The sequence below is a fragment of the Salvelinus fontinalis genome, chromosome 7, assembly GCF_029448725.1.
Source record: "Salvelinus fontinalis isolate EN_2023a chromosome 7, ASM2944872v1, whole genome shotgun sequence".
NCBI classification, from domain to species: Eukaryota; Metazoa; Chordata; class Actinopteri; order Salmoniformes; family Salmonidae; genus Salvelinus; species Salvelinus fontinalis.
The window spans coordinates 67,661,201-67,680,243 of NC_074671.1; the positions used below are offsets into that span (position 1 = coordinate 67,661,201).

Sequence of the window (19,043 nt, forward strand, 5' to 3'; positions counted from 1 at the left end):
TTAGTCGTCTCGTTCTTTAGTCGTCTCGTTCTTTAGTCGTCTCGTTCTTTAGTCGTCTCGTTCTTTAGTCGTCTCGTTCTATAGTCGTCTCGTTCTTTAGTCGTCTCGTTCTTTTACATTTACATTTAAGTCATTTAGCAGACGCTCTTATCCAGAGCGACTTACAAATTGGAAAGTTCATACATATTCATCCTGGCCCCCCCGTGGGAATTGAACCCTGGTCCCCCCGTGGGAATTGAACCCACAACCCTGGCGTTGCAAGCGCCATGCTCTACCAACTGAGCCACACGGGACCTCGTTCTTTAGTCGTCTCGGTCTATAGTCGTCTCGTTCTTTAGTCGTCTCGGTCTTTAGTCGTCTCTTTCTTTAGTCGTCTCGTTCTTTAGTCGTCTCGGTCTTTAGTCGTCTCTTTCTTTAGTCGTCTCGTTCTTTAGTCGTCTCGTTCTATAGTCGTCTCGTTCTATAGTCGTCTCGTTCTTTAGTCGTCTCGTTCTTTAGTCGTCTCGGTCTTTAGTCGTCTCGTTCTTTAGTCGTCTCGTTCTTTAGTCGTCTCGTTCTATAGTCGTCTCGTTCTTTAGTCGTCTCGTTCTATAGTCGTCTCGTTCTTTAGTCGTCTCGTTCTTTAGTCGTCTCGTTCTTTAGTCGTCTCGTTCTATAGTCGTCTCGTTAGTCGTCTCGTTCTTTAGTCGTCTCGTTCTTTAGTCGTCTCTTTCTATAGTCGTCTCGGTCTATAGTCGTCTCGGTCTATAGTCGTCTCGGTCTATAGTCGTCTCGGTCTTTAGTCGTCTCGGTCTTTAGTCGTCTCGTTCTTTAGTCGTCTCGTTCTATAGACGTCTCGGTCTTTAGTCGTCTCGTTCTTTAGTCGTCTCGTTCTTTAGTCGTCTCGGTCTTTAGTCGTCTCGTTCTATAGTCGTCTCGTTCTTTAGTCGTCTCGTTCTATAGTCGTCTCGGTCTTTGGTCGTTCTATAGTCGTCTCGGTCTTTTGTCGTCTCGGTCTTTGGTCGTTCTATAGTCGTCTCGGTCTTTTGTCGTCTCGTTCTTTAGTCGTCTCGTTCTTTAGTCGTCTCGTTCTTTAGTCGTCTCGTTCTATAGTCGTCTCGTTCTATAGTCGTCTCGTTCTTTAGTCGTCTCTCGTCTCGTTCTTTAGTCGTCTCGTTCTTTAGTCGTCTCGTTCTTTAGTCGTCTCGGTCTTTAGTCGTCTCGGTCTATAGTCGTCTCGGTCTTTAGTCGTCTCGTTCTTTAGTTGTCTCGTTCTTTAGTCGTCTCGTTCTTTAGTCGTCTCGTTCTTTAGTCGTCTCGGTCTTTAGTCGTCTCGGTCTTTAGTCGTCTCGTTCTTTAGTCGTCTCGGTCTTTAGTCGTCTAGTTCTTTAGTCGTCTCGGTCTTTAGTCGTCTCGTTCTTTAGTCGTCTCGTTCTTTAGTCGTCTCGGTCTATAGTCGTCTCGTTCTTTAGTCGTCTCGTTCTATAGTCTGCTCGTTCTTTAGTCGTCTCAGTCTTTAGTCGTCTCGTTCTTTAGTCGTCTCGGTCTTTAGTCGTCTCGTTCTTTAGTCGTCTCGTTCTATAGTCGTCTCGTTCTATAGTCGTCTCGTTCTATAGTCGTCTCGGTCTTTAGTCGTCTCGGTCTTTAGTCGTCTCGTTCTTTAGTCGTCTCGTTCTTTAGTCGTCTCGTTCTTTAGTCGTCTCGTTCTATAGTCGTCTCGTTCTATAGTCGTCTCGTTCTATAGTCGTCTCGTTCTATAGTCGTCTCGTTCTATAGTCGTCTCGGTCTTTAGTCGTCTCGGTCTTTAGTCGTCTCGTTCTTTAGTCGTCTCGTTCTTTAGTCGTCTCGTTCTATAGTCGTCTCGTTCTATAGTCGTCTCGTTCTATAGTCGTCTCGTTCTATAGTCGTCTCGTTCTATAGTCGTCTCGTTCTTTAGTCGTCTCGTTCTTTAGTCGTCTCGGTCTATAGTCGTCTCGTTCTATAGTCGTCTCGTTCTTTAGTCGTCTCGTTCTTTAGTCGTCTCGTTCTTTAGTCGTATAGAACGAGACGACTAAAGAACGAGACGACTAAAGAACGAGACGACTAAAGAACGAGACGACTAAAGAACGAGACGAATAAAAACCGAGACGAATAAAAACCGAGACGAATAAAAACCGAGACGAATAAAAACCGAGACGAATAAAAACCGAGACGAATAAAAACCGAGACGACTAAAGAACGAGACGACTAAAGAACGAGACGACTAAAGAACGAGACGAGAGACGACTAAAGAACGAGACGACTATAGAACGAGACGACTAAAGAACGAGACGACTAAAGAACGAGACGACTAAAGAACGAGACGACAAAAGACCGAGACGACTATAGAACGACCAAAGACCGAGACGACTAAAGAACGAGACGACTAAAGAACGAGACGACTATAGAACTAGACGACTAAAGACCGAGACGACTAAAGACCGAGACGACTATAAGACGAGACGACTAAAGAACGAGACGACTAAAGAACGAGACGACTAAAGAACGAGACCACTATAGAACGAGACGACTAAAGAACGAGACGACTATAGAACGAGACGACTAAAGAACGAGACGACTAAAGAACGAGACGACTAAAGAACGAGACGACTAAAGACCGAGACGACTAAAGAACGAGACGACTAAAGAACGAGACGACTATAGAACGAGACGACTATAGAACGAGACGACTAAAGAACGAGACGACTATAGAACGAGACGACTATAGAACGAGACGACTAAAGAACGAGACGACTAAAGAACGAGACGACTAAAGACCGAGACGACTAAAGAACGAGACGACATTAAAATGAGACGACTAAAGAACGAGACGACTAAAGAACGAGACGACTAAAGAACGAGACGACTAAAGACCGAGACGACTAAAGAACTAGACGACTAAAGAACGAGACGACTAAAGAACGAGACGACTAAAGAACGAGACGACTAAAGAACGAGACGACTAAAGAACGAGACGACTATAGAACGAGACGACTAAAGAACGAGACGACTAAAGAACGAGACGACTAAAGAACGAGACGACAAAAGACCGAGACGACTATAGAACGACCAAAGATCGAGACGACTAAAGAACGAGACGACTAAAGAACGAGACGACTATAGAACGAGACGACTAAAGACCGAGACGACTAAAGAACGAGACGACTAAAGACCGAGACGACTATAGAACGAGACGACTAAAGAACGAGACGACTAAAGACCGAGACGACTAAAGAACGAGACGACTAAAGAACGAGACGACTAAAGACCGAGACGACTAAAGACCGAGACGACTATAGACCGAGACGACTATAGACCGAGACGACTATAGAAAGAGACGACTAAAGAACGAGACGACTAAAGAACGAGACGACTAAAGAACGAGACGACTATAGAACGAGACGACTAAAGAACGAGACGACTATAGAACGAGACGACTAAAGAACGAGACGACTAAAGAACGAGACGACTAAAGACCGAGACGACTAAAGAACGAGACGACTAAAGAACGAGACGACTAAAGAACGAGAAGACAATAGAACGAGACGACTAAAGAACGAGACGACTAGAGAACGAGACGACTAGAGAACGAGACGACTAGAGAACGAGACGACTAAAGAACGAGACGACTAAAGACCGAGACGACTAAAGAACGAGACGACTAAAGAACGAGACGACTAAAGAACGAGACGAGAGACGACTAAAGAACGAGACGACTATAGAACGAGACGACTAAAGAACGAGACGACTAAAGAACGAGACGACTAAAGAACGAGACGACAAAAGACCGAGACGACTATAGAACGACCAAAGACCGAGACGACTAAAGAATGAGACGACTAAAGAACGAGACGACTATAGAACGAGACGACTAAAGACCGAGACGACTATAGAACGAGACGACTAAAGAACGAGACGACTAAAGGACGAGACGACTAAAGACTGAGACGACTAAAGAACGAGACGACTAAAGAACGAGACGACTAAAGAACGAGACGACTATAGAACGAGACGACTAAAGAACGACTAAAGAACGAGTCGTCTCGTTCTTTAGTCGTCTCGGTCTTTAGTCGTCTCGTTCTTTAGTCGTCTCGTTCTTTAGTCGTCTCGTTCTATAGTCGTCTCGTTCTTTAGTCGTCTCGTTCTATAGTCGTCTCGTTCTTTAGTCGTCTCGTTCTTTAGTCGTCTCGTTCTTTAGTCGTCTCGTTCTATAGTCGTCTCGGTCTATAGTCGTCTCGTTAGTCGTCTCGTTCTTTAGTCGTCTCGTTCTTTAGTCGTCTCTTTCTATAGTCGTCTCGGTCTATAGTCGTCTCGGTCTATAGTCGTCTCGGTCTATAGTCGTCTCGGTCTTTAGTCGTCTCGGTCTTTAGTCGTCTCGTTCTTTAGTCGTCTCGTTCTTTAGTCGTCTCGGTCTTTAGTCGTCTCGGTCTATAGTCGTCTCGGTCTTTAGTCGTCTCGTTCTTTAGTCGTCTCGTTCTTTAGTCGTCTCGTTCTTTAGTCGTCTCGTTCTTTAGTCGTCTCGGTCTTTAGTCGTCTCGGTCTTTAGTCGTCTCGTTCTTTAGTCGTCTCGTTCTTTAGTCGTCTCGGTCTTTAGTCGTCTCGTTCTTTAGTCGTCTCGTTCTTTAGTCGTCTCGTTCTATAGTCTGCTCGTTCTTTAGTCGTCTCGGTCTTTAGTCGTCTCGTTCTTTAGTCGTCTCGTTCTATAGTCGTCTCGTTCTATAGTCGTCTCGTTCTATAGTCGTCTCGTTCTATAGTCGTCTCGTTCTTTAGTCGTCTCGTTCTTTAGTCGTCTCGTTCTTTAGTCGTCTCGTTCTTTAGTCGTCTCGTTCTATAGTCGTCTCGTTCTATAGTCGTCTCGTTCTATAGTCGTCTCGTTCTATAGTCGTCTCGTTCTATAGTCGTCTCGTTCTTTAGTCGTCTCGTTCTTTAGTCGTCTCGTTCTTTAGTCGTCTCTGTCTTTAGTCGTCTCGTTCTTTAGTCGTCTCGTTCTATAGTCGTCTCGTTCTTTAGTCGTCTCGTTCTTTAGTCGTCTCGTTCTTTAGTCGTCTCGTTCTTTAGTCGTCTCGTTCTTTAGTCGTCTCGTTCTATAGTCGTCTCGTTCTTTAGTCGTCTCGTTCTTTTACATTTACATTTACATTTAAGTCATTTAGCAGACGCTCTTATCCAGAGCGACTTACAAATTGGAAAGTTCATACATATTCATCCTGGCCCCCCCGTGGGAATTGAACCCTGGTCCCCCCGTGGGAATTGAACCCACAACCCTGGCGTTGCAAGCGCCATGCTCTACCAACTGAGCCACACGGGACCTCGTTCTTTAGTCGTCTCGGTCTATAGTCGTCTCGTTCTTTAGTCGTCTCGGTCTTTAGTCGTCTCTTTCTTTAGTCGTCTCGTTCTTTAGTCGTCTCGGTCTTTAGTCGTCTCTTTCTTTAGTCGTCTCGTTCTTTAGTCGTCTCGTTCTATAGTCGTCTCGTTCTATAGTCGTCTCGTTCTTTAGTCGTCTCGGTCTTTAGTCGTCTCGTTCTATAGTCGTCTCGGTCTTTAGTCGTCTCGTTCTTTAGTCGTCTCGTTCTATAGTCGTCTCGGTCTTTAGTCGTCTCGGTCTTTAGTCGTTCTTTAGTCGTCTTGTTCTTTAGTCGTCTCGTTCTTTAGTCGTCTCGTTCTTTAGTCGTCTCGTTCTATAGTCGTCTTTAGTCGTCTCGTTCTTTAGTCGTCTCGTTCTATAGTCGTCTCGTTCTATAGTCGTCTCGTTCTTTAGTCGTCTCGGTCTTTAGTCGTCTCGTTCTATAGTCATCTCGGTCTTTAGTCGTCTCGTTCTTTAGTCGTCTCGTTCTATAGTCGTCTCGGTCTTTAGTCGTCTCGGTCTTTAGTCGTTCTTTAGTCGTCTTGTTCTTTAGTCGTCTCGTTCTTTAGTCGTCTCGTTCTTTAGTCGTCTCGTTCTATAGTCGTCTTTAGTCGTCTCGGTCTTTAGTCGTCTCGTTCTTTAGTCGTCTCGGTCTTTAGTCGTCTCGTTCTTTAGTCGTCTCGGTCTTTAGTCGTCTGGTTCTATAGTCGTCTCGTTCTATAGTCGTCTCGTTCTATAGTCGTCTCGTTCTATAGTCGTCTCGTTCTTTAGTCGTCGCGTTCTTTAGTCGTCTCGTTCTTTAGTCGTCTCGTTCTATAGTCGTCTCGTTCTTTAGTCGTCTCGTTCTTTAGTCGTCTCGGTCTTTAGTCGTCTCGTTCTTTAGTCGTCTCGGTCTTTAGTCGTCTCGTTCTTTAGTCGTCTCGTTCTTTAGTCGTCTCGTTCTTTAGTCGTCTCGGTCTTTAGTCGTCTCGGTCTTTAGTCGTCTCGTTCTTTAGTCGTCTAGTTCTTTAGTCGTCTCGGTCTTTAGTCGTCTCGTTCTTTAGTCGTCTCGTTCTTTAGTCGTCTCGTTCGATAGTCGTCTCGTTCTTTAGTCGTCTCGTTCTTTAGTCGTCTCGTTCTTTAGTCGTCTCGTTCTATAGTCGTCTCGTTCTATAGTCGTCTCGTTCTTTAGTCGTCTCGTTCTTTAGTCGTCTCGGTCTTTAGTCGTCTCGTTCTTTAGTCGTCTCGTTCTATAGTCGGCTCTTTCTATAGTCGTCTCGTTCTTTAGTCGTCTCGTTCTTTAGTCGTCTCGGTCTTAGTTCAAATTGGTGTTGCTGTTCCTTAATGAGGAACCTAAAAGTTTTCTTCAACAGCTAATGAGGATCCTAAAAGGGGAGAAAATAAACTCATCTGACAACGTTTTGAGTTTAACCGTAGCCAAACTTTTTAGTCACCATAAAAGGAAAAATGAACACATTACAAGGTCATTATTTACAAATGATTTACAAGTATGGTGAGCTGCTAACTTACTGTTGTGAATGTGAAGAACTGAAAAGCTTTGGATCCTGCCTGAGGAATTTACTACTTGCTGCTGGCAGGTTACCGTGACAACGACCGCAACAACAGGGTCAAAGTTGAACGTCTCTTGCTCCTTGCAATGGCTATGTAAAAGACGAATGCCGACGAGAAGAGGTAAAAAAAATGGGGCTGTTTGAAAAGGGGATCATATTGCCCGTTTGTTTTAACAGGCTACGTACTGTGAATCCTATGTGAAAGGTGTGTTAACCTCGTTTACATCATCAGGTCTTTCATTTTAATATAACTTTGACTGTCGGTCCTCCTACATTTCAGTACAGAGAGAGAGGCTTGTTTGTAGAATCACACTGTACAGTACAGAGAGAGAGAGGCTTGTTTGTAGAATCACACTGTACAGTACAGAGAGAGTAGCTTGTTTGAAGAATCACACTGTACAGTACAGAGAGAGAGGGGCTTGTTTGTAGAATCACACTGTACAGTACAGAGAGAGAGAGGCTTGTTTGTAGAATCACACTGTACAGTACAGAGAGAGAGAGGCTTGTTTGAAGAATCACACTGTACAGTACAGAGAGAGAGGGGCTTGTTTGTAGAATCACACTGTACAGTACAGAGAGAGAGAGGCTTGTTTGAAGAATCACACTGTACAGTACAGAGAGAGAGGCTTGTTTGTAGAATCACACTGTACAGTACAGAGAGAGAGGCTTGTTTGAAGAATCACACTGTACAGTACAGAGAGAGAGGGGCTTGTTTGTAGAATCACACTGTACAGTACAGAGAGAGAGAGAGGCTTGTTTGAAGAATCACACTGTACAGTACAGAGAGAGAGAGGCTTGTTTGTAGAATCACACTGTACAGTACAGAGAGAGAGGGGCTTGTTTGTAGAATCACACTGTACAGTACAGAGAGAGAGGCTTGTTTGAAGAATCACACTGTACAGTACAGAGAGAGAGGCTTGTTTGTAGAATCACACTGTACAGTACAGAGAGAGAGAGGCTTGTTTGAAGAATCACACTGTACAGTACAGAGAGAGAGGCTTGTTTGAAGAATCACACTGTACAGTACAGAGAGAGAGAGGCTTGTTTGAAGAATCACACTGTACAGTACAGAGAGAGAGAGGCTTGTTTGTAGAATCACACTGTACAGTACAGAGAGAGAGAGGCTTGTTTGTAGAATCACACTGTACAGTACAGAGAGAGAGGCTTGTTTGTAGAATCACACTGTACAGTACAGAAAGAGAGAGGCTTTAAAAAAAACACATTTATCTTCCCTTCCTTTCAGCGTTCTTGAACGCTCGTGGAACAAAACCCGTCGTCGTGTTCTAATCTCAAATTTCAAGGCTTTTATTTCAGCCCAAATGCCACCTCCTGGCCTTTCTGAATTATTGACAGACTGACACCAATGTGAGGGGACACATGAAAGATCCTAAACGTTGCCCTAGCCTAACGCTGCCCTAGCCTAGCGCTGCTTGTCCTCTCCCTCGGCTCTGTTGACAGGCTACGTCTGAAATGGCACCCTATTCCCTATGGAGTGCCCTACTATTGGTCAAAAGTAGTGAATCGTATAGGGAATAGGGTTTCGTTTCAGACGCAGTCCCAGTAATGCTTTCAGTGATCTCTGGGGTGACTTTGAGACGAGTACAGGGGGACAAGCCGTCTGACTCCTGACCTAGAACTGAAGAATATAGAGGAGCATACGATTTCTTTGGTGTACAGAACAGGTTACCAGGATGGGTACCAAATGGCAACCTATTCCCCATATAGTGCAATACTTTTGACCAAAGTTCTATAGACCCTTGTCAAAACATAGAGAATAGGGTGCCATTTGGGACACATTCTACATAGGGAATAGGGTGCCATTTAGGACACACCCTACATAGGGAATAGGGTTCCATTTGGGACACATCCTACATAGAGAATAGGGTGCCATTTGGGACACATCCTACATAGGGAATAGGGTGCCATTTAGGACACATTCTACATAGGGAATAGGGTGCCATTTGGGACACATCCTACATAGGGAATAGGGTGCCATTTGGGACACATCCTACATAGGGAATAGGGTGCCATTTGGGACACATCCTACACAGGGACTAGGGTGCCATTTGGGACACATCCTACATAGGGAATAGGATGCCATTTAGGACACAACCTACATAGGGAATAGGGTGCCATTTGGGACACAACCCTCAAATTATTTTTCAAATGAGCTCAGATACAATAACACATTGCAAACCAAGCTCACTACACCAGGTGATTATTGTCAGTCATGAAAATTGACAGTACCAAGTGCCACACAAGGAATAAGAGAAAGCAGGATTGCAAATCATTTTTGATAGTAATTTGTATTGAATATTGCTCTTATCTCCCCCATCCTGCAGAAACTTAACATTACTTTCCCAGGCATGCAATCGTTTTGTTTGAATGATGAATAGTAAATTGATGTAAGCCAGGTGCTTACAAGTGCCAGACACACCAACATTAACCTTTTTTTGCTGTGTTTCTTAAACCTTCGCTCATAATTGAGTTTGTTCACTATATAACAGAGGCAAAACAGTACAGTTACAGAAAGGATGGTCAAATGGGACCAGACTGAAACAGGACCTTCAAATGAAGTGAGAACCATAAGGAAAAAGGGGTTTTGTTGTGCTTTGTGCTCACGGTCTGGTCTAATCCACCTCGCTCTCGTTGCTGGCCCCCTCGGGCCTCCTCAGCTTGTCCACCTGTTCGTTGATCTGTCCGTCCCCCCCTCGACGATCCTCCGCTGGCACGCTCAGATGCTCCTCCTCATCCACATGGCTCACGTCATCCTCCTCCTCCTCTTCTTCTTCTTTTTCCTCCTTCACATCCTCCTCTTTCTTCTCCTCCTCACCCTGGACCTCCATGCGGACCTGATCCTTAAGGTCCAGAGGGGTCAGTGTGGCTCCTCCTCCCAGCCCCACGCCATTCTCTCCGTTGAGGCTGTGGGCTCCGTCGGGACCTCCCAGGGCATCTTGGGGGCTGTGGCGGCCATCTTTGATGGGGGAGGGGGAAGCCGACTCGTTGCTGACGGGGGAGATGTCGCTGCTGCTGTTGGTATGGTTGATGGAAGGAGAGCTGGTGGAGATGGTGGCTGGCTTCAGGGGCATCTGCCAGGAGGGAATCTTTGGGACGGATGGTGATGCGGGGAACTGCCTCCTGCCGAGAAGCAAGCCCTTCAATGACCCTATTTCAGCTTTCAGATCGCCGATGGTCTGGGTATCCAGGATGCGGTTGGTTGAAGAGGATGCCTCAGAGGTAGATAGCTCCTGAGACAGGTCATGCATTTTCTGCTACTGCTGGACCAGGAGGTCCTGTACTGTAACCAGGGTCTGCTGGAGCTGGGTCACTGTCTGTGTCAGCGTGCCACTCATCTCGGCGATGTTGCTCTCGATTCTCTGCAGATGCTTCTTGTCCTCTTTGCTGCCCATAATGAGGGGAAGGATGTATTTCTTGTAGAGGTGATGGAAGCCAAAGGCCATGCCCATCATGATGACAGTGAGGGCACCGTAGTCTCTCCATCTGTAGCCACGGGGACTGTAGGGTATAGGTGCCAGCTGGGGGGAAAGGAGAGGGTACTGGGGTCCCACAGGGGTAAGGGCCAGGGGCTCGTCAGTACTGCCCGAGCGCTGGATGGCAAGCTCAATCTCCTTATCAGTCAAACCTTTTTTCTTCAGGAAAACTTTTCTGGTTTCCAGTGGACTTTGACGGACTTTATGGTTCTGTAAAAATTTCACAGCTGTGGCAATCAGTGCTTCTCTGGGGGCAACGTCATCTCTGGACGGAGCACGAGGCTGTGTTTGCGGATCAGGTTGTTCAGAAGATGCCATCTTTCCCAGCATACTCCTCTTATAATCGATTCATCATCATCACACTGTACAGTACAGAGAGAGGGGCTTGTTTGTAGAATCACACTGTACAGTACAGAGAGAGGGGCTTGTTTGTAGAATCACACTGTACAGTACAGAGAGAGAGGCTTGTTTGAATAATCACACTGTACAGTACAGAGAGAGAGGCTTGTTTGAAGAATCACACTGTACAGTACAGAGAGAGAGGCTTGTTTGAAGAATCACACTGTACAGTACAGAGAGAGAGAGGCTTGTTTGTAGAATCACACTGTACAGTACAGAGAGAGAGAGAGGCTTGTTTGAAGAATCACACTGTACAGTACAGAGAGAGGCTTGTTTGTAGAATCACACTGTACAGTACAGAGAGAGAGGCTTGTTTGAAGAATCACACTGTACAGTACAGAGAGAGAGAGAGGCTTGTTTGAAGAATCACACTGTACAGTACAGAGAGAGAGAGAGGCTTGTTTGAAGAATCACACTGTACAGTACAGAGAGAGAGAGGCTTGTTTGTAGAATCACACTGTACAGTACAGAGAGAGAGGCTTGTTTGAAGAATCACACTGTACAGTACAGAGAGAGAGAGGCTTGTTTGTAGAATCACACTGTACAGTACAGAGAGAGAGGCTTGTTTGAAGAATCACACTGTACAGTACAGAGAGAGAGGGGCTTGTTTGTAGAATCACACTGTACAGTACAGAGAGAGAGGCTTGTTTGAAGAATCACACTGTACAGTACAGAGAGAGAGGGGCTTGTTTGTAGAATCACACTGTACAGTACAGAGAGAGAGGCTTGTTTGAAGAATCACACTGTACAGTACAGAGAGAGAGGCTTGTTTGAAGAATCACACTGTACAGTACAGAGAGAGAGAGGCTTGTTTGAAGAATCACACTGTACAGTACAGAGAGAGAGAGGCTTGTTTGAAGAATCACACTGTACAGTACAGAGAGAGAGGCTTGTTTGAAGAATCACACTGTACAGTACAGAGAGAGAGAGGCTTGTTTGAAGAATCACACTGTACAGTACAGAGAGAGAGGCTTGTTTGAAGAATCACACTGTACAGTACAGAGAGAGAGGCTTGTTTGTAGAATCACACTGTACAGTACAGAGAGAGAGGGGCTTGTTTGAAGAATCACACTGTACAGTACAGAGAGAGAGGCTTGTTTGTAGAATCACACTGTACAGTACAGAGAGAGAGGCTTGTTTGTAGAATCACACTGTACAGTACAGAGAGAGAGAGGCTTGTTTGAAGAATCACACTGTACAGTACAGAGAGAGAGGCTTGTTTGAAGAATCACACTGTACAGTACAGAGAGAGAGGCTTGTTTGTAGAATCACACTGTACAGTACAGAGAGAGAGGCTTGTTTGAAGAATCACACTGTACAGTACAGAGAGAGAGGCTTGTTTGAAGAATCTCGGTGATAAAGTCATGTCAGTATTATTATTGAACGTGGAACAACAGGACAAACTGGTTCCTTCTGTCTCGTGGTTCCCCCCCTCCCTGTACATCCCAGGCCCAGGATGAGGTGTTCCTTCCACTAAACACTGAGTATGACAACACCTCTCTAATGTTGAGTTGTCCCCCCCCCCCTCCCTGTACATCCTACTATACACTGAGTATAACAACACCTCTCTAATGTTGAGTTGACCCCCCCCCCTCCCTGTACATCCTACTATACACTGAGTATAACAAAACCTCTCTAATGTTGAGTTGACCCCCCTCCCTGTACATCCTACTATACACTGAGTATAACAACACCTCTCTAATGTTGAGTTGACCCCCCCCTCCCTGTACATCCTACTATACACTGAGTATAACAACACCTCTCTAATGTTGAGTTGACCCCCCCCCTCCCTGTACATCCTACTATACACTGAGTATAACAACACCTCTCTAATGTTGAGTTGACCCCCCCCTCCCTGTACATCCTACTATACACTGAGTATAACAACACCTCTCTAATGTTGAGTTGACCCCCCCCTCCCTGTACATCCTACTATACACTGAGTATAACAACACCTCTCTAATGTTGAGTTGACCCCCCCCTCCCTGTACATCCTACTATACACTGAGTATGACAACACCTCTCTAATGTTGAGTTGACCCCCCCCCTGTACATCCTACTATACACTGAGTATAACAACACCTCTCTAATGTTGAGTTGACCCCCCCCCCCCTCCCTGTACATCCTACTATACACTGAGTATGACAACACCTCTCTAATGTTGAGTTGACCCCCCCCCCCCTCCCTGTACATCCTACTATACACTGAGTATGACAACACCTCTCTAATGTTGAGTTGACCCCCCCCCTGTACATCCTACTATACACTGAGTATAACAACACCTCTCTAATGTTGAGTTGACCCCCCCCTCCCTGTACATCCTACTATACACTGAGTATGACAACACCTCTCTAATGTTGAGTTGACCCCCCCCCCCCCCTGTACATCCTACTATACACTGAGTATAACAACACCTCTCTAATGTTGAGTTGACCCCCCCCCTGTACATCCTACTATACACTGAGTATAACAACACCTCTCTAATGTTGAGTTGACCCCCCCCCTCCCTGTACATCCTACTATACACTGAGTATAACAACACCTCTCTAATGTTGAGTTGACCCCCCCCCTCCCTGTACATCCTACTATACACTGAGTATAACAACACCTCTCTAATGTTGAGTTGACCCCCCCCCCTCCCTGTACATCCTACTATACACTGAGTATAACAACACCTCTCTAATGTTGAGTTGACCCCCCCCCCCCCCCTGTACATCCTACTATACACTGAGTATAACAACACCTCTCTAATGTTGAGTTGACCCCCCCCCTCCCTGTACATCCTACTATACACTGAGTATAACAACACCTCTCTAATGTTGAGTTGACCCCCCCCCTCCCTGTACATCCTACTATACACTGAGTATAACAACACCTCTCTAATGTTGAGTTGACCCCCCCCCCCTCCCTGTACATCCTACTATACACTGAGTATAACAACACCTCTCTAATGTTGAGTTGACCCCCCCCCCCTCCCTGTACATCCTACTATACACTGAGTATAACAACACCTCTCTAATGTTGAGTTGACCCCCCCCCCCTCCCTGTACATCCTACTATACACTGAGTATAACAACACCTCTCTAATGTTGAGTTGACCCCCCCCCTCCCTGTACATCCTACTATACACTGAGTATAACAACACCTCTCTAATGTTGAGTTGACCCCCCCCCTCCCTGTACATCCTACTATACACTGAGTATGACAACACCTCTCTAATGTTGAGTTGACCCCCCCCCTCCCTGTACATCCTACTATACACTGAGTATAACAACACCTCTCTAATGTTGAGTTGACCCCCCCCCCTCCCTGTACATCCTACTATACACTGAGTATAACAACACCTCTCTAATGTTGAGTTGACCCCCCCCCCTCCCTGTACATCCTACTATACACTGAGTATAACAACACCTCTCTAATGTTGAGTTGACCCCCCCCCCCTCCCTGTACATCCTACTATACACTGAGTATAACAACACCTCTCTAATGTTGAGTTGACCCCCCCCCCTCCCTGTACATCCTACTATACACTGAGTATAACAACACCTCTCTAATGTTGAGTTGACCCCCCCCCCCCTCCCTGTACATCCTACTATACACTGAGTATAACAACACCTCTCTAATGTTGAGTTGACCCCCCCCCCCTCCCTGTACATCCTACTATACACTGAGTATAACAACACCTCTCTAATGTTGAGTTGACCCCCCCCCCTCCCTGTACATCCTACTATACACTGAGTATAACAACACCTCTCTAATGTTGAGTTGACCCCCCCCCTCCCTGTACATCCTACTATACACTGAGTATAACAACACCTCTCTAATGTTGAGTTGACCCCCCCCCTCCCTGTACATCCTACTATACACTGAGTATGACAACACCTCTCTAATGTTGAGTTGACCCCCCCCCCCTCCCTGTACATCCTACTATACACTGAGTATAACAACACCTCTCTAATGTTGAGTTGACCCCCCCCCTCCCTGTACATCCTACTATACACTGAGTATAACAACACCTCTCTAATGTTGAGTTGACCCCCCCCCCTCCCTGTACATCCTACTATACACTGAGTATAACAACACCTCTCTAATGTTGAGTTGACCCCCCCCCCTCCCTGTACATCCTACTATACACTGAGTATAACAACACCTCTCTAATGTTGAGTTGACCCCCCCCCCCTCCCTGTACATCCTACTATACACTGAGTATAACAACACCTCTCTAATGTTGAGTTGACCCCCCCCCCCCTCCCTGTACATCCTACTATACACTGAGTATAACAACACCTCTCTAATGTTGAGTTGACCCCCCCCCCTCCCTGTACATCCTACTATACACTGAGTATAACAACACCTCTCTAATGTTGAGTTGACCCCCCCCCTCCCTGTACATCCTACTATACACTGAGTATAACAACACCTCTCTAATGTTGAGTTGACCCCCCCCCCCTCCCTGTACATCCTACTATACACTGAGTATAACAACACCTCTCTAATGTTGAGTTGACCCCCCCCCCCTCCCTGTACATCCTACTATACACTGAGTATAACAACACCTCTCTAATGTTGAGTTGACCCCCCCCCCCTCCCTGTACATCCTACTATACACTGAGTATAACAACACCTCTCTAATGTTGAGTTGACCCCCCCCCTCCCTGTACATCCTACTATACACTGAGTATAACAACACCTCTCTAATGTTGAGTTGACCCCCCCCCTCCCTGTACATCCTACTATACACTGAGTATAACAACACCTCTCTAATGTTGAGTTGACCCCCCCCCCCTCCCTGTACATCCTACTATACACTGAGTATGACAACACCTCTCTAATGTTGAGTTGACCCCCCCCCCTCCCTGTACATCCTACTATACACTGAGTATAACAACACCTCTCTAATGTTGAGTTGACCCCCCCCTCCCTGTACATCCTACTATACACTGAGTATAACAACACCTCTCTAATGTTGAGTTGACCCCCCCCCCCTCCCTGTACATCCTACTATACACTGAGTATAACAACACCTCTCTAATGTTGAGTTGACCCCCCCCCTCCCTGTACATCCTACTATACACTGAGTATAACAACACCTCTCTAATGTTGAGTTGACCCCCCCCCCCTCCCTGTACATCCTACTATACACTGAGTATAACAACACCTCTCTAATGTTGAGTTGACCCCCCCCCTCCCTGTACATCCTACTATACACTGAGTATGACAACACCTCTCTAATGTTGAGTTGACCCCCCCCCTCCCTGTACATCCTACTATACACTGAGTATAACAACACCTCTCTAATGTTGAGTTGACCCCCCCCCTCCCTGTACATCCTACTATACACTGAGTATAACAACACCTCTCTAATGTTGAGTTGACCCCCCCCCCTCCCTGTACATCCTACTATACACTGAGTATAACAACACCTCTCTAATGTTGAGTTGACCCCCCCCCTCCCTGTACATCCTACTATACACTGAGTATAACAACACCTCTCTAATGTTGAGTTGACCCCCCCCCCCTCCCTGTACATCCTACTATACACTGAGTATGACAACACCTCTCTAATGTTGAGTTGACCCCCCCCCTCCCTGTACATCCTACTATACACTGAGTATAACAACACCTCTCTAATGTTGAGTTGACCCCCCCCCCTCCCTGTACATCCTACTATACACTGAGTATAACAACACCTCTCTAATGTTGAGTTGACCCCCCCCCTCCCTGTACATCCTACTATACACTGAGTATAACAACACCTCTCTAATGTTGAGTTGACCCCCCCCTCCCTGTACATCCTACTATACACTGAGTATAACAACACCTCTCTAATGTTGAGTTGACCCCCCCCCCTCCCTGTACATCCTACTATACACTGAGTATAACAACACCTCTCTAATGTTGAGTTGACCCCCCCCCTCCCTGTACATCCTACTATACACTGAGTATAACAACACCTCTCTAATGTTGAGTTGACCCCCCCCCTCCCTGTACATCCTACTATACACTGAGTATAACAACACCTCTCTAATGTTGAGTTGACCCCCCCCCCTCCCTGTACATCCTACTATACACTGAGTATAACAACACCTCTCTAATGTTGAGTTGACCCCCCCCCCTCCCTGTACATCCTACTATACACTGAGTATAACAACACCTCTCTAATGTTGAGTTGACCCCCCCCCTCCCTGTACATCCTACTATACACTGAGTATAACAACACCTCTCTAATGTTGAGTTGACCCCCCCCCCTCCCTGTACATCCTACTATACACTGAGTATAACAACACCTCTCTAATGTTGAGTTGACCCCCCCCCCTCCCTGTACATCCTACTATACACTGAGTATAACAACACCTCTCTAATGTTGAGTTGACCCCCCCCCCTCCCTGTACATCCTACTATACACTGAGTATAACAACACCTCTCTAATGTTGAGTTGACCCCCCCCCTCCCTGTACATCCTACTATACACTGAGTATAACAACACCTCTCTAATGTTGAGTTGACCCCCCCCCCTCCCTGTACATCCTACTATACACTGAGTATAACAACACCTCTCTAATGTTGAGTTGACCCCCCCCCCCTCCCTGTACATCCTACTATACACTGAGTATAACAACACCTCTCTAATGTTGAGTTGACCCCCCCCCCCTCCCTGTACATCCTACTATACACTGAGTATAACAACACCTCTCTAATGTTGAGTTGACCCCCCCCCTCCCTGTACATCCTACTATACACTGAGTATAACAACACCTCTCTAATGTTGAGTTGACCCCCCCCCTCCCTGTACATCCTACTATACACTGAGTATAACAACACCTCTCTAATGTTGAGTTGACCCCCCCCCCTCCCTGTACATCCTACTATACACTGAGTATAACAACACCTCTCTAATGTTGAGTTGACCCCCCCCCCCTCCCTGTACATCCTACTATACACTGAGTATAACAACACCTCTCTAATGTTGAGTTGACCCCCCCCCTCCCTGTACATCCTACTATACACTGAGTATAACAACACCTCTCTAATGTTGAGTTGACCCCCCCCCCTCCCTGTACATCCTACTATACACTGAGTATAACAACACCTCTCTAATGTTGAGTTGACCCCCCCCCTCCCTGTACATCCTACTATACACTGAGTATAACAACACCTCTCTAATGTTGAGTTGACCCCCCCCCTCCCTGTACATCCTACTATACACTGAGTATAACAACACCTCTCTAATGTTGAGTTGACCCCCCCCCCTCCCTGTACATCCTACTATACACTGAGTATAACAACACCTCTCTAATGTTGAGTTGACCCCCCCCCCTCCCTGTACATCCTACTATACACTGAGTATAACAACACCTCTCTAATGTTGAGTTGACCCCCCCCCCTCCCTGTACATCCTACTATACACTGAGTATAACAACACCTCTCTAATGTTGAGTTGACCCCCCCCCCTCCCTGTACATCCTACTATACACTGAGTATAACAACACCTCTCTAATGTTGAGTTGACCCCCCCCCCTCCCTGTACATCCTACTATACACTGAGTATAACAACACCTCTCTAATGTTGAGTTGACCCCCCCCCCTCCCTGTACATCCTACTATACACTGAGTATAACAACACCTCTCTAATGTTGAGTTGACCCCCCCCCCCTCCCTGTACATCCTACTATACACTGAGTATAACAACACCTCTCTAATGTTGAGTTGACCCCCCCCCCTCCCTGTACATCCTACTATACACTGAGTATAACAACACCTCTCTAATGTTGAGTTGACCCCCCCCCCTCCCTGTACATCCTACTATACACTGAGTATGACAACACCTCTCTAATGTTGAGTTGACCCCCCCCCCTCCCTGTACATCCTACTATACACTGAGTATAACAACACCTCTCTAATGTTGAGTTGACCCCCCCCCCTCCCTGTACATCCTACTATACACTGAGTATGACAACACCTCTCTAATGTTGAGTTGACCCCCCCCCTCCCTGTACATCCTACTATACACTGAGTATGACAACACCTCTCTAATGTTGAGTTGACCCCCCCCCCTCCCTGTACATCCTACTATACACTGAGTATAACAACACCTCTCTAATGTTGAGTTGACCCCCCCCCCTCCCTGTACATCCTACTATACACTGAGTATAACAACACCTCTCTAATGTTGAGTTGACCCCCCCCCCCTCCCTGTACATCCTACTATACACTGAGTATAACAACACCTCTCTAATGTTGAGTTGACCCCCCCCCCCTCCCTGT

The 19,043-nt window shown here is 46.2% G+C and overlaps 1 protein-coding gene and 1 pseudogene across 1 annotated transcript in view; one reads left to right on the plus strand and one right to left on the minus strand.

Moving 5' to 3' along the window:
* LOC129860022 (progesterone-induced-blocking factor 1-like) overlaps window positions 1-19,043 on the plus strand; it is a 145,032-nt gene that overhangs the window by 115,509 nt on the left and 10,480 nt on the right. The window lies entirely within an intron of this gene.
* On the minus strand, window positions 9,176-10,725 carry LOC129860021 (peroxisomal membrane protein PEX14-like; annotated as a pseudogene).